The sequence below is a fragment of the Phyllostomus discolor genome, chromosome 2, assembly GCF_004126475.2.
Source record: "Phyllostomus discolor isolate MPI-MPIP mPhyDis1 chromosome 2, mPhyDis1.pri.v3, whole genome shotgun sequence".
NCBI classification, from domain to species: Eukaryota; Metazoa; Chordata; class Mammalia; order Chiroptera; family Phyllostomidae; genus Phyllostomus; species Phyllostomus discolor.
In genome coordinates, this window is record NC_040904.2 from 25,883,528 (window position 1) to 25,909,027 (window position 25,500).

Consider the following 25,500-nt stretch of genomic DNA (forward strand, 5'->3'; position numbering starts at 1 on the left):
GCAGGATGGCCGATCGCATGCGTGCTTGCCGTCTCCATTGTAATCAGAGCTCCACGCGTTCTTCCTCACGAAATTCATTCAAAGATAAGACTCCAGTACACAGAATACAATTTTTAAAAACACTGTCCTCGATGAAGTCCATTATATTTCTTCCCTGTCTGCAAACATCTTTATTTCCTTTGTATGAAACCCCTTCACCGCTGGCCCATGTCAAGGCTTCTTTGTCAACAATCTGGTCCATGCACCAAACTTCAAAACCTCCCTCAAGATGCAGCAGTTCCTATTCAACCTGCCAACCTCAAGCGTGCCCGCGGGGTCGGCTTCCTTCCCATCCCGCTTATTTCTTTCAGTCAGCAAATATGTATCGAGCCCCCACTACGTAGCAGGACCTGCACTTACCCCGGGAAACATAGTGTGAAGCAAAACAGACAAAAGCCCCGCCCCTCCGGGAGCTGACAGTTCTTAGGTGCCTGTCCTTCCCAAAGAGATTATACACTCCACGGTAGGAACTCGGTCTCATTAGTTTTGCATCTTTCCACAGAATGGAAATTTACTAATTTTCAATTAGTGAAGGATTAAATCCATTATAGGAAGCATGACACAAAATTTATGAGAAAGCTATTTCATGGCAGCTTATGTTGGCCCAAGCGGACAACTGGGTGGGGGAGGAGCTTGGGAAAGGGCAGCGAGGAGGCACAGGGAGAGCGGAAGGAAGCCTTCCACCATCGAGGGACAGGTCTGAACATGATGGGACGGTCCAAAGGGGCCATGCTGGGTCCTCACCGAAGGGATGGCATGGTGAATCTAGATCCTCGATGGGGAATATTCCCAGAATGATGAAAGGGTGTTTATTTTCCTGGTGATTTAAAAATTAATTATGAATAATAGTTATCCGTTTCCAACCTAGGTTTCAGATTCTGTTTAGAATCAAAAACCCAAAATTTAGGGGGGGGGGGGGAATAAATGGCAATTATTTACAATTCTTTAATTCTTTATTCAATACGATGTCCTTCAACTTTTCTCACACGTTCTCCCTAAACGGCTCCCCCACTCATATGAGAAGCGCTTGCTCAAGTCCTCAACCTTACCTAACCAGGTCGCTCTACTTGCAAAAACTGCGAGGAACTTTAAAAAGGGAAAATATCACTATATCAGTTCTCTTTATCCTGTCTGGAGTTCCGAACACTTGGTTTTCTTGCGGCACTGTAGGTGCAGTGAGCATGCATTTCACACTTACATAACTCACGTATGACTTCTGATGTTCAGCAACACCGAGTGAAATTATTCAAACCAATCCTCCCACGGAAAATCACCAGAAACACTGAACAAACTATGTTTGCATCTTTATTAAAAACATTAATAAGCCAAAACATAGTCAGGCATTACCAGGCCGAAGCCTAGAATAAATGAGAACACAGAAAAGTAGGCCACCCACTAGACTCTGCTTTTGTTCCTAGACCATTTGTCTATTCGGACCACGAAACTAAGCTGTGGCTTCAGTGGGTTCCTGGGGCGAGAGGGGTGGGAATCAGACCCCAAAACCCACCAGATGTGGGCAGTGTAATAGGAGAGCCCCACGTTGAAGTGGTACCCAAAGGGCTACACCAGAGGTCAGCCTGTCCCCTCTCATCCCCTGCACACAGCCACAGAAGGGCTAGCTTTGCCAGGGACAGAGCAGAGCAGGAGGAAAAGAGAAAGGAAACCCTGTCCCAAAAGGCTGTATCCATAGGAACATCTGAAGCCCAAATACGCAGCCCCAAATTTAGTTTAGAGTGGCCCCAGACCGATGATGTACCTGAGCCCCCCAAAGAGGCAAATGCAAACCTTGTCCAAAGGAAGATAACTTCATCTGATTAGGCCTTTGAGAGTTCTCACGTGCACTTTCTCCAGTGGCATGAGCAGCGCGGAATCAAAGTCACGGACACGCAAAGGAACGAGGCGCCAAGAGCAAGAAGCAGCAGGAGGGACGGCAGAATCAGACACTCGAGAGCTTCAGAGGGTTGAATTCTCACATTCAGATTTTTGAAAGAAAATACTTATGTATTCAAAGAAATTTTTAGGACTCGAAAATATTTTCAAGAAGTAATCATAGCAATTTTCAAAAGTCAAATAGTATCTCCGGATTTTAGAAAGGCAGTAATCAATACAAAGAGAGAGAGAGAGAGTAGTTGATGCCCGCCAACTTCACATTTGGAAAGGAATTCAGAGATGATCATCCTCCCAGCAGGCTTCGGTGTAGCCCAAGTAGGTCAAGTTGTGAGGAGGGACCAACAGGATCCCGACCCACAGGTGACTGAGCTGCCATGTTCGGGTGGCTGGCTATTCATGTTTTAGACCAGAGCGTACAGTGCCACTTTCAGCTGCAGTGGAAATGTCTCCAAAGACCCACTGGAAAAAGCATTAGGAATACAGAGAAAGCCATACTTTCATTTGCATATGCTCGACTGTGGCTGTAGGTAGAGCCCACCTCGGTCCTATGGAATCAGCATCTGGTCTGTACATCTTCATTTAAAACAAACAACAAAAAATCCTCCAATTTTCAGAGATTTCGGTGGGCAGCAAAATTCATCTGGAGCTGAAATTTATTAAACAAAGCTATAGAACCTTCCCATTTTAAAAGATTTCTGTAAATAAGTTTTGGAAATAGTTTTTAAAAAATGAATCCATCCATTACTGAGTCATTGGCAGCATGCTGGAGCGCAGGGCCTGTGTGTCATGGAGATCAATGCTGCGGTTTCCACAGCAACTACAGCGCTGTCTCCCCCGAATCCTCACACTGTACTTGACTCAACCTGTGCCGGTGAACTCAGGCCCATGGCGAGCGTGAGGAGGTGAGCAGAGGTGCACACGCACCCCGTGTGTGAGTAAGGTATTTGTCCCCTAGCTTCTTACTCCTAGAACAATGCAGCTGCTCCAGCCCACACCGAGTTTCTTTTCTTTTTTTTTTTTTCTCTGACTTCATTCCTCTTCTCACCAAGGGTTTTGAAGTGTTCAGGAGACAGGGAGACACAAGGCACCCTGTGGCCTTGTCTCCGAGTGGTTCAGAGTTTGTTGGGGTTTCAGAAATGAGTTGGGGACTCAGATTTGAGCATCCTCGGTTTCGTCCTGGTTCAATAAGCTTTGCAGTGTTGGTATGAGGATCCAGCTGCTATTTGTCTCATTGCTTCCATTGGTAAATGTCTCCATGCTCCATACAACCCATTACCTTCTCTTTTTAAAAAGATTTTATTTATTTTGGGAAATAGGAGAAGGGAGGGAGAAACAGAGTGACAGAAACATTGATCGATTGCCTCCCACACGCCCCCAGCCAGGGAACTGGCCCATAACCGAGGCATGTGCCCTGACAGGGAATCAAACTGGCGACCTTTTGGTTTTCAGATCAACGCCCAACCCACTGGGCCACCACCAGTCAGGGCCAACCCATCACCTTCTTCATCTTTCCACTGAACCAACCTGAATTCTCAGTGGAGACACCACCATCCAGACCTGAACCAGAACCCCCTAGAGTGATCCCAAGCCTTCCCTGCTCCCTAGCCCTCCCTCGTCCCCTCCATCACCAGGCCCTGTGGGTTATCTTGATTGCTACTGCCTTGTTCAGGTTCTTATCAGTGTAGGCTGACACTATTGCCCTGCTCCCCACCCCCACTGATTAGTCAGATATATCACCACTCATCACCACATAGCACACTTTGCCTCCACTCCCACCCACCAAGTTCATCTCTCTGAATGCAGCCGTGGTGTTTTTTCCAAAATGTATGTCACCTCCTGGCCTGAGTCCCTATAGCTTTCAGAACAGCACTCAGACTGCTTATCTATAACACATGGTTTATGATCAAGTCCTACCTACATTTGTAGTTTCCTTTTCCAGTACCACGCCGGTCCACCCATGTACTTAGATTTTTATCCCACTATATAGAAGTAATTTCCCCTGCTGACTCACACCTCCATTATTTCCCATGAGCTCCCTGCTTCCTCTCTTGGAATGCCTCCTTTCCCATCACAGGAAAGGAAAAAAACCTTTTTTCTCCATCCTTCTAACTTCTCTGGATGGGGTTCCTATAACAAAAGATGGATTAACAAGAGAAAAAGGGGCAGAAATTGATTAATATGTATACCGCAAGTATGCTTGGAAAATGTCCAGGGAAAATGAGTAACTTCGAGTTCAGGCAAAAAATACCACTTTAAGAAAATAAAATACAGTAAAAATAAATGGGTAGGGCAGGCCAGTTATAAGAAGATGACAATGAAAAGTCGGGTTTGTTGTGCAGATTCAAGTTCTCTTAAGTCTCCATTGATGAGTTTGGTGATTTCCAGGCTGGGAGAAAGAATGGGAGGTGAGGAGAGGACCCTTACAAATGGAGATTCCCTTTATAAATATAAATTTCCCTTATAAAGGGGTAGTGCCTACTCTGTTTTCAAAGCTTTTCTTGTGTCTCAAAATAATTAGCTCAGAATAATCAGTTCCCCAGTTCTTACGGCAAAAAAAACCCTGTATGGGTTTTGCCACCCTTCAGCACGGAGAGTCAGATTAACTCACTGATTTGTTGGTGCTCCAACCTCAATTTACCACATGTTGTGCACTGTGCTAAGAGCATAGGTGTTTCTTGAATCCCAAGTCCAATTTAGATGACCCTTATTTGGGTCCCCAGCATTCTGTGCATGTCTGTATCAGAGCATCTATCATACATAACACTTATTTTGTAAGTCTCATTCATTTATCGAACCAAAATTTATTCACTGTGTGTCATACACAGGAGAAGGTTCTTCAGGTTATAGGGCTCTTAACATCACCCAGGAGGTCAAGAAAGGCCATCCCTGAAACTGAGGCGTCTCCAAAGAGAGACAGCAGCCCACTGAAGGCCTAGAAATGAGGGAACACATGCGTGGGGCCTGAAGGAAGTTCACTACAAATGGAGGTAGGCGGAGGGCTGGCAAGACCACCAAGATGGGGAGGAGGGGAGTAATAGGGCTCTGGCTAGTAAAGGGCTGTGGAAGCCTTGTTTGAGCAACTTAGATTTTTATCCCCCAAATTATGGGAAGGCACTTGAAAGATTCTAAGAAGGAGGTGAGACTTGCCTTTTAGAAGGATCACTGTGGCTGCCCATGAGAATGGAGTCGCTGGGGGCAGAGAGAGGCCAGAGGCAGGGGCACCAACTAGGACACTGTCACCGATCCAAGTGAGAGATGAGAGTGCCCTAGACTGCAGAGTACCAGCAGGAATGAAGAAATGTGGGTAAGTTTTAAAGCTGCTTTAGGAGGTAGCGCTGACAAGATCTATTAATTTATTAGAAAGAAGGCATGAGGGAGGAGTCCAGGACAATCTCAAATTCCTGGACTGAGATGGTTATGGGTGCCATCCTGTGAGTGGGAATGTTTTGGGGAAGAGGCACTTTTAAGAGAAAGATGATAAGCTCCGATTAGGACGTGTTGATTTGGAGGTGTCTTCAAAACAAATAAACAGAGCTGTCCAGTAGGTACTTGAATATGCGTGGATCTAGGGATCAGAAGAGAAGATAGAGACAGATCTGGAAACAGGGGTTTTCAAGTCTTTGGCAAATAAACCGTAATTAACACCAAGCAGGTGCATATGATTCCACAGACTGCAGATCCAGTAAGTGAAAGGGCATACGTTACTCACCTCTGTGTCTCCAGGGTCTGTAACTGTGCCCAGAACCAAGTCTCTGCTTTGATATTTTTCTTGAACAAAATGAATGAATGAACAAGCAAACGCATGGACAAATGAACACTATGAAATACAACCAAGTCTAATTTGAAAACCTGCCTAAATATAAAATATTAAAAGTGTTGTAGTATTGATACACATCAACCAAGTTTTAAGAAAAGCAGTATTGAAATGGATAATCTAAAAAAAAAAAAAGCTGGGCGGCCTAATAACTACTTTGAAGACAAATGAAATGCATTTCATTTGTACAAATTAAGCCACAGTTACAGTCCAAAAATTACCAAAGCAGATTGCAAGCACTGTTTTATTATCATCGTTTGTATAGTGTCTGTGATGGTGCAATTAAAATTTGATAATCATATTTGTCTGTGCGTAATAATCAGCAGAGACAAAGAGATTAGAGGGGTGGTTAAAGAGAAGTGGAGAACGAGCAACCTTCGAGGCGCACGTGGGCGCCACGGGAGCCCGCTCTGGCAACGGCCTGTCGCGGCGGCTGGCTTTCCGTTTTCCACTCGCCCCCCTCGCAGAGCTGCCATGCGGGGCTACAACAAAGCTCCTGTTGTACATTATCATGATAATCTTGTAATTATTTTCAAAGGGAACTCTTTGAATCTTTTTGTTCTCTTATTGAACATAACATTTAAATGTAGGGATAGATTCTCTGGAACATAACAGTGTCTGCCAGCAATGGTAATGCCCGCAACTCATCAAAGAATTAAACATATCCCCCTTTTTTTCCTTTTGATTCTTTCATTCCATTAGAAAACTTAGAAGATACAGCTCAGACATTTTTCACCGATTTCTACATCATACTCCCATTTATTTGTGCAAGACCCAAAGACAAATCTCAGGTGATTCATTATCGGGCGAGTGCATTGTGGGGGAAACACCCTGGCCAAAGGCAGACATGGGTGCCACCGCAGCGTGCCAGCTCTGAAGGTGGAGGGGCTGAGAGAAGGCCAGTCAGCCTGTCTGGGCCTCGGGCGTCTCGTCTATAAAGTGAGCGATTGGATGTAGGAACTCCTAGGACTCCTTCCAGGTCCATAAGTTTATTATTCTACCCTCAGGAACATTTCATTACTATAAACTGTGTAGGTTTTATTAAATTTCACTTTGCCTCACTGTTTTATTATATCTATTCACTATTAAGTGTCAATTTTTGATATAGTACTAACAATGCCTCCATTCCAGTGGAAGCTGAAGGTCTAGAGACCAAGCGTGAGTGTGGGAATATGATACACCAAAAATAATGCTTCCATTCTTTGGGCATTTGCCATGGGCCGGGCATTGGCCTAGGCATTTGCTCTGTCTCATTTAATCCTCGAAGTAATCTATTAACAGAGTAGCTATTAACATCTCCATTTTATAGAAGATGAAACGTACACTGTCAAGTTGATAACTTGACAGCCAGATAGCTTGACTTCAACCCCAGCTCTGCCTGCCTCCAGAGCCTATGCTTAACCACTATGTAACATCTGGATTTCTGGCTGGGTCTCACTCAGGGTTGGAGAGAACCCGATGGAAGCAGGTAGCGTTCAGGGATGAGAGGTGAGTGGAGCGAGCAGGAGTATTTATCCACAAAAGTGCAGACCTGAGAGGTGAGCAAGGAAGGGAGAACCAAAATCGTGCTGGAGGGCTGCTCCAATTGTGGTTCTCAGGTTGTGTGAAGTATCACGTTCTAAGGGACAGGCAAGGATGGACATGGGAAAATGAAAGGTGTTTCGATAGCCTGTAGAATCTGAGCAGAATTTTCTCCAGGTCTTCATCACTAAGGTCAGGTACAGAGTATTATGTGGAAATTCTCCTTCATAAGGAAATAGAGTGAACACAGATAGAAATAGAAATGGATCCCAGGAAACAGCTTCAAGTAGTTTGTGTTGAAGCTTCTCTCAGTGGCTCATGAGAGGCACATGACAGAGGCTTCCCACATTGGGCAAAGAAGAAAGAAGAGGCGGGGAAAAATGTATTGGCAGAGATCTCATGGGCTGACACTTACAACCGGGAGATAGAACATGTGTCATGGCCTCTATTGTTCTATAAAGCCAGGCTGTCTCATTTCACGTGCTGAAGACTTCGGAGGTAATTGTGCCCACTGTTTAGAAAGTTTTCTGTCTCAACCAAAGGTGAAGCATCAGCAGTAAGTGAACTGCTTGCACCAGAAAGACACAATGGCTCTTAGAAAGTCTTCTTGCTTAAAAACATGAATCTGAATCTAATAAAAATTCTATATTAACTACCAGTTTTGAGTAAACACAGAGGATAGAGAAACAAATTAAATAATATCACAAGAAATGATATCAGCCAAATCCTGAATATAGACTATTTCATGAGACAAGTGATCCAGTTTCTCCAACTGCAAATGCACCAATTGCTCCAATAAATTAATGGCGTGGATTAAAGGCAGATGGATTATAGAATAAAAAATATTTAATATATAATAATGTTTTTAAGTAATTGCTGCAATAACACAACTTCTAAGCATGTCAAGTAAATAATTGGACAAAGGTTCAGGTGTGTGTATGTGGGTATCCATTGCTCTGCTGTTTGTAATGCTGGAAGTACTATGCATCCATTCATTGAAACAGATGTGATATTGAGACAGAAAAGTAAATTAAAAGGGAAGGGGGAATAAGCAAGTTACAGGCTATAGTAGGGTAATCAAAAAACACAGATATTTATGTAAAGCTACTTCCTACTGTTCAGTCTTCAGCAAATCAACCTGTCTGAGACTTCGTTTCCTCATCTTAACATGAGGATGACTGCAGTTGCTGTCTCACTGAAATGTGTGAGAATTAAATCCAGTAATGCTAAGCACTAGACCTGGCATAATAAACTTTTGATATATTTTTCCCATAACAGGAATTTTCAACCTGAAAAAAAGTACCTGAGCCATACCTAATCCCCTCACAAAATGCAAAGAAAAAAGTGGGCTTCCGAGTCTACAGATGGTTAAAAGGAATGCTCCGCCTGGTGTGGACATGGTGAGAACAGTTGTGAATATTTAACTTTCTGAAGTGTCCAGATTTGAATAGGTTTGTTCAGCTCTAAAACACGCAAACAAACAAAACCACCCATCTCTGGACCTCATTTATTCGGAGCTCAGTTCAGATTAATAACTAGTATTTGCACCTTTACAATGTGCCAGGCACATTGTTCTAGGCTCTGGGGAAACGAAAGTTGGTAAGACATAGTCCATGGTGAAGGTGATCCTAGTCTGTTTATTAAACAAGGAAAGCAAGGAATTAATACAGGTTTGTATCAGAGGTTGAAGCAGGTAGCCTACAGACATTTGCCCACATGGAATTTTTATTTTTAATCGGAAGATTTCAGTTGGAAATATAAGTTTGGGGGTTCTCTAGAAGAGTCAGCAAATACAGAAAGTACAGCATTTCAGACTCACTTTCCTGTGTGGTGGCAGTCAACCAGAATTAAGAAGCTCTGCTCTGTAGAAAGGACATACCCTCCTCAGGTGGCCTTGGTCCCCAGGAGGCCTGCTCACATTCTTAGGTTATCTGCTGGCTGCTGCAGGAATGGAGAAGCTTATGACCCTTGTCCTGCACCAAAGAATCACAAACGAGGTGGTTTTCTGAATAGTCAGGGCTCACCTGCGCAGTACTTACAAGCTGTGTCTCAATACTTCTTTGTATCTAGCAGACAAGATTCTAAGTAAAATCATTTTAATAAGTACGAAAACCCATGCAGCATCGTCAGTAAGGCTGCCAGAGTCCCTAGGACAGCAAGGAATGATCTGAAGTTTTCTTTGATTAAAATGGAATGGTACTAAATACATGAAACTATCTACAGTGAGTTAGATCAGATTGTTCTATAAAAGAGCAATTCCTGAACTGGTGTTTGTTCACAGTGACAACCTACATGTTGATAATGTTTTTGAGATCTTTTCAGCAAAGTACCTGTAAGTGTTGTACATGGGTAAAAAAAAAAACCCTTGCTGTTAAGCAGAGAACATCTGTACAGTAATTGCCCGTACCGTTATACCCTAACTTCAAATGCATGGTACAGAGCTCTCTGTTTGAAAAAGTCAGCCACCAGGAGGAAAAAGCTAAGCTGAATTCTGGAAAGGAAAAAATGCACTCTGAAAATAAATTCCCCAGATTTCTACTCGCAGATGAATTTAGAACCTGATGTTAGTTTCTGAGTGCAATGTTCAGAAAATGAGTATAGCATTTGACACTGGAAGTTCAATTGCATCCCTGCACTTAATTTTCCAAGGATTGAACCTACTCAAACTTTATTATACGTGATTTATACATTTCAAAAGTTTAAACATATTTTTCCAGTTAGTAAAAAAATCTTTTTGAAAACCAAAGTATAGCCAGAGATTGTGATGACCTTTTTAAATAAATAGACTTGTAGGTTAAAATCAGTCAATGATACCTTTTTTCTTCAATTTCCATTTATAGAAATGGTGATGCTTCCTTAAACAACTGTCAGTATAATTGACAAAGTATATGCACTTATTCTATGTCGGTTTGCCATTCTCTGAGCACCAAGGTATAAAGGAGGAGGCTATTGTTTGGGACCTTGAGCTGAATTCCTAACTCTGATCTTAATTCAGCCAATGATTAGAGTCCAGGGTAGTACCTTTCTGCTTAGACTGGAGCAGGGAAGGAGGGTCAGCCATAACAAGTCAGATGATTCAAGAACTTGAGCTTCAGTATCGAGTCCTAGGATGCTTATGGATGGAATGAATAAAAATCTTATTTCTTTAACCATTTGCATTGAAGGAAATTGTTTGTCAAAATTTTATTTCATCAGTGCTCTCTTTCCAAAATCATTTTCCCCTTATTAGAGCAAAAGTTGAGTTAAGCCTTGACAGTGATATTCACCAATAGCCTGAGATGGATTTCACCAAACGTGTAGCTGACCTGCTGCATAGATAGGGGGAAATTACGTCACAAACAACTGTAGTATGGAACTAGAGTTCCCAGAGCAGGATCTACGGCAGTGTTTTAGAAAAATTGGATTCCCAAGCAATCTGGCCACCGGAGCCAACCCCTGACACTTCTCTGCTTCCCAGTGCCCTGAGACATGGCTGAGGCCCCAGTGTCTCTCCGCATACTGCAGTTCATCCATAGCGCCAAATGCGTGAGTGGCACCCACTCACATGGTCAAGCTTTTATCTTTAGGAAAAAAAGGACACGGGAATTCAGAGCACTTGATTTCTTTCCTGCATTTAGACAAAAGCCTTTCTACTTGGCCTAAATTCATCAAATTTGACCTCCAAACACACTCTTGCTGTTCTTGCCTCTGTGTTTTGCATGTTCTAGAGTATCCATGCTTACTCATGCTTACTCACTCCATAAGTTCCCACTCATGCCCATAAGTGAAGCCCAAACCTCACGTCTTGTGGTAAGTCCTCCACAACTCTCCCCAACAGACCCTTTTTGTCTGTATCAAATAACCTTAAAAACATTTTGAAGTAATTATTGGGTTTTTTTTTTTTGCTTGTCTTTTGTTTTTTAAGATTTATTTATTTTTAGGAGAGGGGAAGGGAGGGAGAAAGAGAGGGAGAGAAACATCAATGTGTGGTTGCCTCTCGTGTGCCCCCCACTGGGGACCTAGCCCACAACCCAGGCATGTGCCCTGACTGGGAATCAAACCAGTGACCCTTTGATCCACAGGCCAGCACTCAGTCCACTGAGCCACACCAGCCAGGGCTGAAGTAATTATTGTTTTATCTGCCTATGTGTTCACTACAGAGATAGATGCCATGTCTTTTCTATGGTTAGTACCAAAGCTTGAGCTGGGGCCCAGAAAACATGTCAAATGAGTAACGGAATGAATGAACATGTCCATACTAAAATCCCACTTGCATATTAGCTCATTGGAAGAGAGACTGTCTTGTTTATGACCAATGAGCATGATAATTCAAATGATTCCCAGGTACCTTCTCTCTAAATAAGGGAAGCAGAAAACAAAACTTCCTGACACCTAGCAGTAACTTAATAAATGTTTCTTAAATGAAGGTATTTTCTTAAATGAAAGGCTATTTTTGTATTAGAAATTGGAAATTAAAATGGGGATTTTCTTTATAGAAAATAATCTTTTTCTTCAATGCCAAAAGACCTCTGTTCAAAAGGATTTGGATCCTATTCTTTAGGCTAAAAGAATCAATGGCATAAGTACAGATAGGGTATAACAGTAGGACAATTGTAACAAGATACTATCTTTAAAAATTAATCTTGTGCTTTTCTTTTTCCAACTGTCTTTTATGTGAGCACATCTTCTCAAGGAGAGTAGGATCCTTAGATTGAGAATAAAAAAGAATGGTACATGTTCAGTTTTGAGACTCTGAAGCACGCTTGTGAGAGTCAAGGGGAATCTTGAGGGAGCCCAGAGACCATGATGTACAAATGGAAAGGGATTAGACGGAGAGCCCTGCCTCCAGCCCCCACCTCTCCCAAAGAGGACCAGCAGGTGCAGAGGTGCAACAGCTGGTCAAATCAGAAGGCTGCCCCACACTATTGGAGTTCAGTACTGGGTTGGGACTGGGGCAGAGGCTGAGATCACTGTGGGAAATGCAGGCAAACAAGCGACTTTGCTGCTCCTTCTATCAACAGGTGTACTCCCGCCACCTGTGGTTTGTCCAGCCTAAGAACATGCACTTTTATCACACGACTTTGATGAATTTCAGTTGTATTGCTCCATGTTAAAAACCCAGAAGCCTCCTACCAGTTCCTCACATAGGGTGAATGAGAATCCTTGGCTTCCGGTGAGGCGAGGGGACAGAATGGCACAGGAGAGAGAGACCCAACGCGGGTACTTGGGAAACAGTGGACAGTGATCAAATAATTACCTTCGTTTGACACATTTTAAATGGAAGTTGAGGTTTTCTTCAAGCCCTGTGTAAATCAGAGATGAGATTAAGTTAGAATAACCTCAGTTTAGGATCTAATAAGTCTGGTCAGAATTTGTCTGAAGTTCAGATCTTTAGCCCATGCGACGAACATGAGGAGCACACACTCAGAGGAATATGTTTGTTGGATCAAAGAATTGTGCTAGGTCAAGGTGTTCAATCTCAGTCAGTGTCAGATTCTTCACCCTCCCTAATCTCCAGTCCGTGGAGGTCATTAGTGATCAATTCATTGTCTAAGATAGCTTCATTCCTTAAAGGAGGGCAACTCAGCAGGCCAATGTCTCTGTCTGTTTCCTCATTTAAGATGCTCTTTCCTCTCTGATGGTACTAGGGTTTCTGGTTTCTCCTCATCGCCCCCCACCTTGTGACCTGAGGGGTGTGCCTTAGGGATCTCTCTTCTCCCACGCCATCTTCTGCCAGCACCTCCAATGGCTGATCCAGTCGGGAGCTAGAGGACCAGGGAGCCTGGAGTGCATTCAAAGGTTGTCCTCCCTAGACCCAGAGTACTTGAAAGAAGGGCAGATAATGAATGAATCAAAGTGGGGGGAGAGTGATGGTAAATATAGTATAGTCACTGTGATGAACATTTATGCCATCGGAAGAAATGAGCTATTCTTGAAGTGAAGCAAAGTATAGAAATGAAAAAAAGATTTGTGGTAGCCAGGGGTCAAGGAGAGGGAGGAGCGGAAGGGAAAGGAGTGTGGCCAGACAAGGGCCACAGAAGGGATCCCAGTGGTGAGGGGAATGTTCTGGATGCTGACTGTATCAATGTCACTGTTTTAGATGTGGTAGTGCACTGCAGTTTTGCAAGATATTACGTTTGGGAGAAACTGGGTAAAAAGTACAAGGTACACAAGAGTGCTCATTCCTACAATAGCATGTGCATTTTAATTATCTCAAAGTAAAATGTTTAAATAAAAAAGAAAAGACAGGTTAACTTAAGATCAGATACTGAATATTTCCTGGCCTTACATCATCAAAAGAAGTATAATCACTTACTTCCCCAAAAGACTGAGTCTTATGTTTGGCTTACAAGAAATCTGTAGCTCCTGGCATTCTTACTCAGCTTTGCTAAAAGTCCATTATTGTTACATTGCAAAATCCCAAGCACACCCATGAATAGCCTTGATCTGTTAAGACATTTGCAGAAGCACTTGCCCAAGCACACGCAGTCAGAGAGAACCGAGGAACAGGTATCCGTTAGACATAAAGAAAGGCATAGAGCAGGGGAAGTGAAGATAGTTTATTTCAATATTTATTCATTCTCTGTCATAGTACAGGAAGAATATAAAATGGGTTTTAAACATAATACAATAGGATTTTTTAATATATAAAAAAATCTGGGTGAAGAGAAAACCAGGAACCCAGTCAGAAGCAGGGTTAGTACATACGTGCCCGTGTGAAGTCACGTGCCCTACGAGAAGTCAACCATCAGTGGCCTTTGGCCCTGCATTTCTAACTGCCAACGCAAAAGGCAAAATGTGATCGGTGACATGGCTGTAAGATAAAGCTTGACTTGAAAGAAACCCCTTTGCCGTGTCCTCACAGATGTGACATTGCAATTTTACTCAACAACAGCTTTAGGGTTCGTAAAACAACTAGTTTCATAGTTCAGTGAGAACAGTTCTACCAGGGACCTAAATAATGCAGTTTGGGTATACAGACAGCTTCCTGGTTTCAATTTGGGAGCATTTGGGAGTATATTCAAATGGAAAGAATTGCATCCTTTAAGAGATAGAGAATGTTTTCAACCAAGCTTTAGGTAAGTATTAGGGGGGACTGGCAAACTCAAATCTGTACAGGGTGCAGGAAGGTAAAATAACAAGAAAAGTAAGATGTCTGTTAAAAACAAATGCACGCTACACATACAATGAAAATGGCTTTGGATGAGTGGCCTCACGTTGGGGGCACACTAAGGCACGCTAGGATCTATGCCACCTCAAGCCTGTTTATTGCTCCTTACCAGCCTGTTGTTACCATAACCCAAATCGGGCCAGATGTTACCAGATCTCGTTTTTCCTGTGTATTACAGTTTTGTTTCAGAAAACAGAAACCAGAAAACAGAAATTAGTTATTTTAAGCACGAAGGGCAAAGGGCCTCAAACAGGGAATTAGGTGCTCACAAGTGTGCAGGCAGGCCCCCAGGACTCAGCCTCTGAGCACAATGGAGAGCTCGCCCCCAAGGAAGCTGTCAACTCTGCCTCAGACAGGAAGATGGGAAATCAGACATTTTCTCTAAATGGTTTGTTCCTGGAACCATGTAGAAATGAGAGAGCTACTGATTCTGTGACTGTTGGCTTCAGAGCCATACCTCACCTGTTAGGTCCACGCTGGCAACAAAGTAACAGCTTAAAAGACGCTGCTCACTTCACCTGTTGACCCCAGCAAAGCTGGTGACAAGAATGCTGTCCCAGAACCTTCATGGTGCCTGCCACCAGGGCAGCGGGACCCCTGTCTTTGAAATATCGTCTGAGTGCATCTGATTGGTCAAAGCAAAAGCTAAGTCACTTCTGGCTGCCCAGCTTAGAAAAGTCATTTTTAGCTGCCCAAAGTCTGGGGGTGTGGGGAAAGGAGGATGTGTGGAATGCATGAAGAGTAATCATCTATTTCATTCACCATATTGAATTTTCCTGCAAAAATCACCTGAGCTTTTTAATGGTGGTGATTAATCAATTTTAAAAAACTGATGGGAGGGCAATAACATGGGAGTCAACAAAAATACATTTTCAGCTTCATGGCCGGTAAGTGGAGGGTAGTTTCGGGCCCACGGTAGCACGTGGAGGGTGAGGTGAAACCCTGCCCCTCCCCCAGCCTACGTGTGATGGCTTGTATAGTGCTTATTTAAAGCACTAAAAATTGTACTAATTATTACAAGTAGTAAATGCCAGATAAAATAATTTTCCAACAACACATGTTCACACAGTAAAAGTTTGTTTTTCTCCTCTCACCTCCCACTGACACTCCCCAGATGTAACCTCAAATAACATTGTGAAATAAATCGCACTCCACCGCGTTTGAAGTTGAATCTTCTAGAAGCATCCTTTGTTTCAGCTGATCTACCAAGGGGAAGCAAGAGCCAGAGTGTCTGGAGTGTTTGGACTCATTTGAGAACCTATGTGATGTCTGTCATGGGGGTGTAACTGGGCTACTGAGCCTGTTGACTGAAGAGCAGGCTAATTCTGCAACGCAGAGGGTTTACATCCAGCCTGGGAACAAATATAATTTCCTATAACATAGTTTATGGCCTAGTGAACAAATATAATTTCCTGTATCCGACATGTTTTATAAGCTCTGTGGTAATCTCAAACTTTGTGGTTAATGGTCATATTTATTGTTAATATTTGAATAGCTTAGAGAGTGTCTTCTTGTCAGTAAACATTAAAAGAGAGAAGCTGTAATTTATTGTAGTCTAAAAGGCTGTAGGCAAATATTTAAATTTAAATAAGACCTTTGTTCCTCTGGCTTGTCTTTTAACAAGGTCCTTGCTCATTGTGTTCCTGTTTTCATCAGAAAGTAAAGATTCTCTAACCTTCTTTTTCTGTTCCTGTGGAAAAGAGTAACAATCAGCTCTCTTCAAAGTACTTGGATCAACAAGACCTTCCCTCCTCAAGGTGTCTCACCAAATCCGCAATGAGCTCCAATTTTATTTACATTCAGCCACGGTCATGTCAGGAATTTAGCTTCTAACTTTTATTAACACAACTGTCTTCCATTTAAGACATTTGTAATGTATACATTGTGTGCGCATGTATTTGTGTATAGAGAGAGCAGTTTGTGTGTACACACACACGCATGTTTATAAGAATATCACTTTCCAAACACTTTCACATAGTATCTCATTTAATTGTCACAACAACCATATAAGGAAAATAAGTTACCTATTATTATCTCCAAAGAGGCTCTAAGAAAGTTTCATCTTAATAGCTTCATTAAGATAACTCAACTAGTGAACCATCAGACCAGGTTTGGGTCCTCATTTCTGAGTCCAGTTCTCTTCTCCCTAAACTGCATGTCTTCCCACAGAAACAGTAAAATGTAACTGGACACTTAGAGTTCACGTTCATACTCCTGCGGGAACGTGGGGAGCAGAAAGAGTTCCTCTCCTCTCTTCTCCTTCCAGCAGTTAGAACCTGCTGCTGCTTTTGGCCAAAGGCTGTGTATGTGCAGTGCCCTGAGAAGTGGGTAAATACTTTGCAGCCACTTGCCTGCGTCTTTGACGTTAGTTCATGCAGAATTTAGGTTCTAATTTGTTTCTTTTCAGTCCTCTTAGGGATTGGAGAACCATCCCTGAAGCAATGTGTTGCTTTTCTTATAGGTTTATATATGTTTACCAATTAATTTAGAAAAATGTTTTCATAAAGATAAGTAATCAGAAATAATAATTCCACTATCCAAATATTTCTACGAGTAAAATTTTGGTATCTATTTTTTCTGTCTTAACCAGTTTGAACTACAGTAATAAAATACCATAAACTAGGTGGCTTAAACCACAAAAATTTCTTCTCACAGTTCTGGAGGCTAGAAGTCCAACATCAAGGTTCCAGTAGATTCAGTGTGTGGTTTGTAAATGCCTCCCTTCTTGCTGTGTCCTCACATGGTGGACTCTGGCTTCTTCCTCTTGTTATAAGGGCACTCACACCATCACGGAGGCTCCACCCTCAGGGCCTTGTCTAAACCTAATTACCTCCCAAAGGCCCCATCTCCACATACCAGCACATCAGGGGTTAGAGCTTCGATATATGAATTTCAGGGCAGTGAACACACACAACCATCCACTCCCTGTAACAGGAATTCAGTCTACAGCACTTTTTTTCTTTATAAATCTAAACATTCTTGTAAATGAGATTATACTGTTTAATTTCTTTTGAAACATATGTTTTTTTCTCTAGAAATAGGACTATACCACAAATATATTTTCATATCATGACATTTTTTTAATGATCTCACTGCACAGTGTCAGAGTTTACTTTATATCCTTGATTGGGCTTTTAAGTCACTTCTGTTCTTCACCATTCCACATGTGCTGTTTCTTTCATTTCCTGTCTCTTATGGAGCTGGAGCACCTAACCCTAACACCATATATAGCCCCTGAAAGAAGTAACCCTCTTCCCACACAGACAATAGCTACTTGGATGAAGCCTGTTACTCTTTTGTCATTCAGCTAGCAATCAGTTTAGATCATTTTAGAATGTTAACTAAGAAACCAAGAAAATGCAGTGCAAGAAGGCATTTCAAGTGAAACATGCCTTGCAGCCTAACACTGCAACCAAGAGAACCTTGACTGAAAGACTGTGGTAAAATCTGAGGCTGGATATAATCATTTTTAACATATGATTATTCCTTGGAATACTTCTTAGAAGTGGGATTGCTAGCTCAACTTTAAAGGTTTTTAAAAGGATTTTTTGATGCATATTACCAGATTACTCTCTAAAAATGTTAAACCAGATTATTCTCTTCCCAACCACCAATAAATCACTATTAATTTATTTTTCCAATTTGATTTCCCAAATGGTATCTCATTGTTTTAAGTTGCACACACATGATTTCCAAGTGAGCTGTACCATTTTCTATGAGTGTTGGGCATTTTTATTTCTTCTCTTATGAATTGCCTATTCATATCATTTGTCCATTTTTTTTTTCTGTTGAAGTAATCATATTGTCCTTATGGACTTAAAATAACTCTTTATATGTTATAAGCTTTAATCTTGAGCAGGATCTTTTTTACTGTGAGCTAGTGGGAGTTCAAAGGAAGAGCAGGAAAGGCAGACAAAGGGTTTGGGCCAAGGGCTGCAGCCAGAAGAGAACCAGGTGCGTGGACACGCCCTCTCCTGACTCTCCCTCCTTTTCCCCGACGTATCTTTGATATGGGCTATGGGCGTCCGGGGCAGTCACAGACACTTGCAAAGGAGTATGTACACATAGGTGTTTTTCAGGGAATTAATTTCCAGATCTTCAAATTTCATATAAGTTATTCCTAAAGTGGACCGCCTGAGAAGTCCTTTTCTACCCCCCTTTTCTAAAAGTGTTTCTCCCACTTTAGAAAATCTTGCTGTGGTGATTTGCACGGGGAGGGTGCACAAAACGCAATGGGAATTGAGTGATGTTGCTTATAATTGCCTTCATTCCTATCTGTGTGAACAAGATTTTTTCAGTGTTTTTACTAAGAGATGCATTTTCAAGAATTAAAAAATCTTTTTCTTAATAATGACTGATGCAAAGTTGTACTATATCCATGTTGTTTTGATCAGTTATGCCATCTATTAATCAGGATAGTGTAAGCTACCTTACAGTAACAACTTCAAACTTCAGTGGTTTAACACGACAGAATTTTGTTGTTTGTTCACATCACAGGCTGCTGCAGATGAGGAGGCTCTCCTTGGGGACTGCTGCCAAGGGGGGTTTAGATAACTCTGCTTCCCTCTTGCAACTCCACCATCTCAGAATTCCAAGCTTCCAAGTGGGAAGACAAGGGAAAGGGGAGAGAGGAGACAGACAGGGTGGGGGGTGGGGGTGGGGGATTAGTGAGGGGGAACGGATTAAAACTCACCCAGTCTTGACTGCCTACAACAGAAAACAACACATCACTTCCGCCCACACTCCCAATGGGAAACTGAGAAATGTAAACTTCCTGTTACCTCCAGGAAGAGGAAAGGATGGAGTGAACACAGGTTTGTCTCCGCCACAGGTACCCTCAGTAATAGTTGTAATGACCACTCAATACAGATGGGTTTTTAAAAAATAGTTATGGGTACAGGTTAGAAAAAGATGAATTTCACTTTATTTTTATAGAAAAGTATAAGGTAGATAATCAAGTACCCTTAAGACCACAAAAAATGCATTAGGAAAAAATTCTGTAAAGAAATGGAAATAAGAATTCAAGGGGAGCCCTGGCAGGGAGCTCAGTGGGTTAGAGTGTTGTCCCAATATGCCAACATTGCGGGTTCGACCCTGATCAGGGCATATACAAGGATCAATCAACCCATGAATGCATGAATAAGTAGAACAACAAATATCTCTCTTTCTCTCTCTCTCTCTCAAATCAATTTTTTAAAAAATTCAAGGGGAAAATGAAAAGATATAAAATTTGCAATTCTTACCTAGTAGTGATGGCAGGTGTCAAATTGCTATAGTAAATCCCATTGGATATATGTATTATAGCAAGTTGTTTAATCACTTTAAAAAGCCAGTATTCACAACAGACCGTAAATTATGTCCTCTACGACTATTCAGGCTTTTGATAAAATAATTTTACATTGCAACATGAAACTGAAGGAAAGTGCATAGCTTTTCAAAATTCCTTTAGGAGAGAGTGAACAAAAAGGTTGTAGCCCAGGGTTCTACACTCCCTTTAGGAAAGCACCCACCCAACTGGATTTCAGTGTTTAAAAAACTAACAAGAAAGAAAAATAAGCAGCTAGTGAAACTGCCTGTGCTGAACTGGGTTTGCAGCTGCCATGGGCTGCAAACCCCAGTCGCTTAGGACACCAACTTCCTGGGGAACCTGAGAACAGAGAGGTCCAGGTACAGAGCCACACTTGTCCCTGCTCAAGGTAACAACCAGACACACCTCCCCACCCCTGTCAGCCATGCCCTGCTTAGCTTTGCAGTCGAGCTGCCTCAGGGCTTAAATCTTTTGCCCTGAAGTGGGTGAATGCTTATTGCCTTGTTTGTCAGCTGTTCACATTGAACCACTCTCCCGGCTAAATAAACATCCTACCACTTCCCCGGAATCATCCAAAGCAGCCTGTCTTTTTGACTGCCGTAGATGGCAGTTTTAGGCAAGGGTCTATCTCTCCTTCCTAAAAAGGCCCATTGACCTTTATTGCAAGTGAAATAGCTTATGGGAACAGTAAATGGCTAACCTTACTGTACCATAAAACAGAGCTCCTAGCAGCCTCCCCTCTCTCCGCTCCGGCGTAATAGCACTCCTCGTAAAAGCCACGCCATCTCAAAGGTGCCAACCTTTACACAAGCCCAGCCGGGGAGTGTCCAAAATGGCTGGACCAGAAGATTGTCTGAGGATACTGACGACTGTATAGCAGATGTTTCTTGACTGGAATTCGAGATCACTTTATTTCTGCATTTGCTCTTCTCGTAACTGGTGGAAGTGACAACTGGCAATATGCTGGATGTATAGGAGAGGAAGCTTATGTGAAAAGGCCATTGAATGCCATCTAATTTGGAGAGTGAAAAAAACAAATTCTACTCTCTGGAAGCAATGAAGTCAAAAGCTATTGAAAAGACACTTTGCCAGGTTTCAGAGAATCGCTAGACTATTGTAACAATTCTGTAATACCTACTGAGCACCAACCATCTGCAAGGCGATGTGCTGCAGGAACTAAGAAGAAAGATGTGATCAGCATAAAAATCAAGAATTCAGAAGGTGCTCTCTCTCCTGGCCAAGGCCCAGTCACTCCTTTGTTTTTCCTGTTTTTTCCTCATCACGGAATTCACCACTACCTGACATTTTCTCCTCTATTTCTTTATTGGGCTCTCTCCCACAAGGTTGTAAGCTCTGCGAATGTTGACACTCGGCCCATTTTGTCCTCTGCTGAATCCCCAGTCTGTTACAGACTTTCAACACACTTTGTCGAAGAATGAATAAGTTCCCACCCTCAGAAGGAGCCTGGACTCACAATAGACAGAAAATAAGCCCCAAGTATCAATAATATTCAATTATTTATTCAGTAAACAAAGAGCTCAAAGAACACAGTAAGGGGCCTGAAGAATTGAAGGATCTTATTTTGCAGAAAGAATCAACTTTCCTGTGGAATGGAGTTTGACTAGGTTTCCATTCCCTGGGCCGGCATGGGCTGGGGGGCGGGGCGAACTGCGCAGTGCCGGAGGGAATATTGGCTCCGTGCCCCTAATGTTGTATGAAATGAAGTTGCTAGCAATGCCTTCATGGTAATCAACAAATTAACAGGCCTTTGTTCAACACATCCCGTGTGCCTGCATCATGCACTAATCAGTCCTTCCTCCAAACTGTACCCGGTAACCCCTGACTCTGCCTTCTCCGCCCAGGTGACACCCATGGCATCACCCAATGAAAAATGTCAGTCTTCAAAGGGAAGGCAATCTGTGCCTAAGAGTAAAGAGGCCTCCAGGGAGTCTTAGCTCCCAGGGCACGAAGTCAGATTATGAGGTGATTGTCTTGCTGGTGCCTTAGGGACAAACTACATGCCTGTGGGTAGGTCCACGAGCACTTCCCAGAACAGGACGGATCTTTCTAGATGTTATCAATCCTGGGCAGAGAAGGACTCTGGAAGAGGGCCTACTCTGGTGTCAGAGACGATTTTTCTCCTCTTTTGGGTGGGTAATCAGTATTGCCCAGACGCCCAGAGGTAGAGGTTCTCTCGACACCTGCAGGCAGGTGGAGACTGAAGCAGGGACCCTCAGACCCAGCTGGGAGGGGCTATATTGTTTCTTTGGCAGTCACTTCCAGCTTTCAAGAATGTCTTGTCCCTGGCTGGCATAGCTCAGTGGATTGAGCGCGGGCTGCGAACCAAAGTGTCGCAGGTTCGATTCCCAGCCAGGGTACATTCCTGGGTTTCAGGCCATGACCCCCAGCAACCGCACACTGATGTTTCTCTCTCTCTCTTTCTCTCTCCCTACCCTCTCTAAAAATAAAATAAATAAAATCTTAAAAAAAAAGAATGTCTTGTTGTATTTTGTCCTGGTGTCAGCTGTGGTGAAGTGAAAAGGGCAGTCTGTCTCATGTTGGTTGGAGTGACAAGAGAGAGAAGCGTTTCCCTTTCTGTCTCATCCCAGCCAAGGCCAGAATGGGCAGTGGTCACAGCAGAGGACAGCTGGGCTCCAAAACATCTCTTGAAAGTCACTTGCAATCCAGACACAAGGTAGAGAGACCTTGGACAGGCTGGTGGCAGCCCCCAAGAGCATGGGGGACCTGGAGAATGCGCGGAGGGACAGTTAGTGGCAGAGCTGTCCCTGGCAGTTGAGCCAGGGGGTGGTTGCCAAGTGTAGTCATTAAAAACAAGCTGGATCCACATAACTCGCAGTAAAATTGAAATTTGATATGCAAACTACTTTTCTAGTGGTAAGGAATTATCCATTTATTCTAATTTTTTCCAAGGTAGCATCTTGATTAAGGGTGAAAGACAAAAAGGTTTTTTATTAAAGTAAGGAAAACACAATATTTTTAACATATTTAACTAATATTGTTGAAGTACTACCCAATTAGAGGGGAGAAAAATGTGTAAACAATTTTAAAAGATGAGCCAAAATGAGAACTATTTATATATGATATAGTTATGTAGCTAAAAGAGAACCACACAGAAGCTATTGGAAATGACAAGATAATCCACTAGGAATTCTGGCTATACAATGCAATAACCAATAACTTTTTACATAAGAACAAATTACAAAAAATAATGAAAAAAATCCCATTTAGAAGAGTACTCAGAATAGTAAAATACCTTACAATTAAAAATAGTAAACATGCAGGCTGTATATAACTGAGCATTGAAAGAATAAAATAGCATTCCCTATGTTTATATTAAAAGTTAAATAGTATAAAGATGCCAAGTTTCTTGAAATTAAATTATTGATTGAATGTAATACCAATAAAAGTGCCAACAAGATTTGTTTGCTCATTGTCGAGGTCACATGTGGAAAATAAAGATATCCATTATACGTTTATTACAGTTGCAATAGCCTGGAAACAATCAAAATGTAGTCAGTAGGAGATTGGTCAAATCAAGGTGTATTCCCAGAGGATACCATTATGATATCATGCTGGTTATTTTTAAAGGGGATATTTGCAGGCCTGGATGTGGAATAATCGTTAAGATGTATTGTTAGATAAAAAGACCAAGGTGCAGAAATATATATACACACATATATACACACACACATACAAATGAAATGCCTTCATATGTGTGAATATATACAAATATAACGCATAGACATGTCGATATGCATAAACATATGTGGTATGATGTCATTTGTGTAAATACACATGCATGTGCACGCACACACACACTTCGAAGAGCACCCAAGAAACCTTGCCTCTGGAAATGAGGATGAGGAAATAAGGGAAAAAAGACCTTTCCACCATCTATCCCTTTTATGCCATTTGGTGTTTTTATTTTTATTTTATTATTTTTTAAAGATTTTATTTTTTATTTATTTTTAGAGAGGGAGGGGAGGCAGATAGAGAGAAAAACATCAATGTGCGGTTGCTGGGGTCATGGCCTGCAACCCAGGCATGTGCCCTGACTGGGAATCGAACCTGTGACACTTTGGTTCGCAGCCCGCGCTCAATCCACTGAGCTATGCCAGCCAGGGTTGATGTTTTTATTATATGTATGTCTTAGCTTTTCAAGAGAAAAAGTCATTGTTTTTAAACAATAAAAAGGAATAAAAAGCACAGACCTGAAAAAGAGTGCTCTTTCAATGTAACGGTACCCATTAAAATGTAAACAAGCGCTCCCTTCTGCGCAGCCAGCCAACTGCTGCCCGTACCCTGGAGAAATCCCCACCCACGCGCACAAGTAGGCGTGTTCAAAGCGGTGGAGCCACAGCACGGAGGGGGCCACTCAAAATTGTCTTCCTGCGTCGTACCTACTATTTAGAACGTGAATAAATATTTATAATAACGAAAAATTGGAAAAAATTTTTCCATCTGCAGGAAGATGGTTAATAAATTTTGGTTCAGCTAAATACTTCACAGTTAAACATGAAAAGATGTTCATTATAATGTTTAAAGTGAAAACTGTAGAACAATATATGTAGTTTTTGGTATAAGCATAGACGTGTATGGAAGGAAACATCAAAATGTTAAGTAGCAGGTGTGGAAGACATTGTTTTATTCACTGCCCCCCAGCCACGCCTGCCCCTCCCCACCTCCCTCCCTCCCTCCGAGGGGGTCCGAGAGGTCTTCGATGACGCCTGAATACCGGTGAGCTGGGTCACGCACACAATCCTGGCTCCAGCCCCACCCATAGCAAACTCTTCCTCGGGGTGCAGAGCTCGCCTACAGCCACTGGCATCGCGATTGTTTCCCGTTCCACAGCTTCAGTGTATTGGCTTCCGGGGAATTTTGCAGAAGGGAGAAGTGGTGGGACTGATGTGTCCCTGTGGCCCCACCATAACCCCTAACAGTACTTCCCGGTCCCTCTAGGGGGTGCTTTCCCGTTTTACTTTTTTACACTTTGAACAACTGGCACCTATTTTTTTGAAGTTTATAAATCTATAAAAATATAAATGAACAAAAAAGGGAAACCATGACCAGTCCATAAATTTGACCTTTAAAACGGACATAAAAATAACACGTAAAATGATAGATGTTTACTGATGTCTCTCACCGTACTGTGCAAAGGATTTGTGACCACAGAAGAATAAATGATCACTGTAGTGAACCTGAGGTCTGGTATTAGGCATAGTTAGCTAAGCAATAAAGAGAAAATATCCAGTTGGTAGTGAAGGAAAAAGTGTTTTTCCTATAATTGTTTTTAATCCACCCCAAACCAACAGTGCAGGCTGGCATTTCAATGTCATTAGCAGAAAATGTTTGTTTTTGCAAAAACACACTCTCATCCCTGCCTCTCAGAGTTAATAGCTGTCCTCCAACTTCAGCTGTGGGCCTCAGTCCAGGGGAGCCCCAAAGTGTGTTCAGGAGTGAACATGGCCTTGGTGGAGAACTGTGTCTGCTTACCCACCGGCTCAGGAAGGCCTCTGCCAGCTGAAATCACAGTATCATGTCCACTTCACTCGCTTTCGAGGTGCACTGCTAATTTGTCTTAAACAATCTACTCTTCACACCACAAGCTTCACCACTCTCTGGTCTTCTCTCCTTTGTCTGAGTGGGGGTAGGGGAGGGTGGCAGAGAAGAGAGGCGAGTCAAAGGGCTTCTCCTCTATGAGAACAGTAGGATAACTGGTTTTCAGGAAGCCAAACCTGAAATAGAAGCAAAAGCCCT

The 25,500-nt window shown here is 42.4% G+C and overlaps 1 protein-coding gene across 1 annotated transcript in view; it reads left to right on the forward strand.

Moving 5' to 3' along the window:
• Positions 1–25,500, forward strand: part of LOC114490625 (schwannomin-interacting protein 1) — a 500,197-nt gene that overhangs the window by 323,939 nt on the left and 150,758 nt on the right. The gene's annotated exons all lie outside the window — the stretch shown is intronic.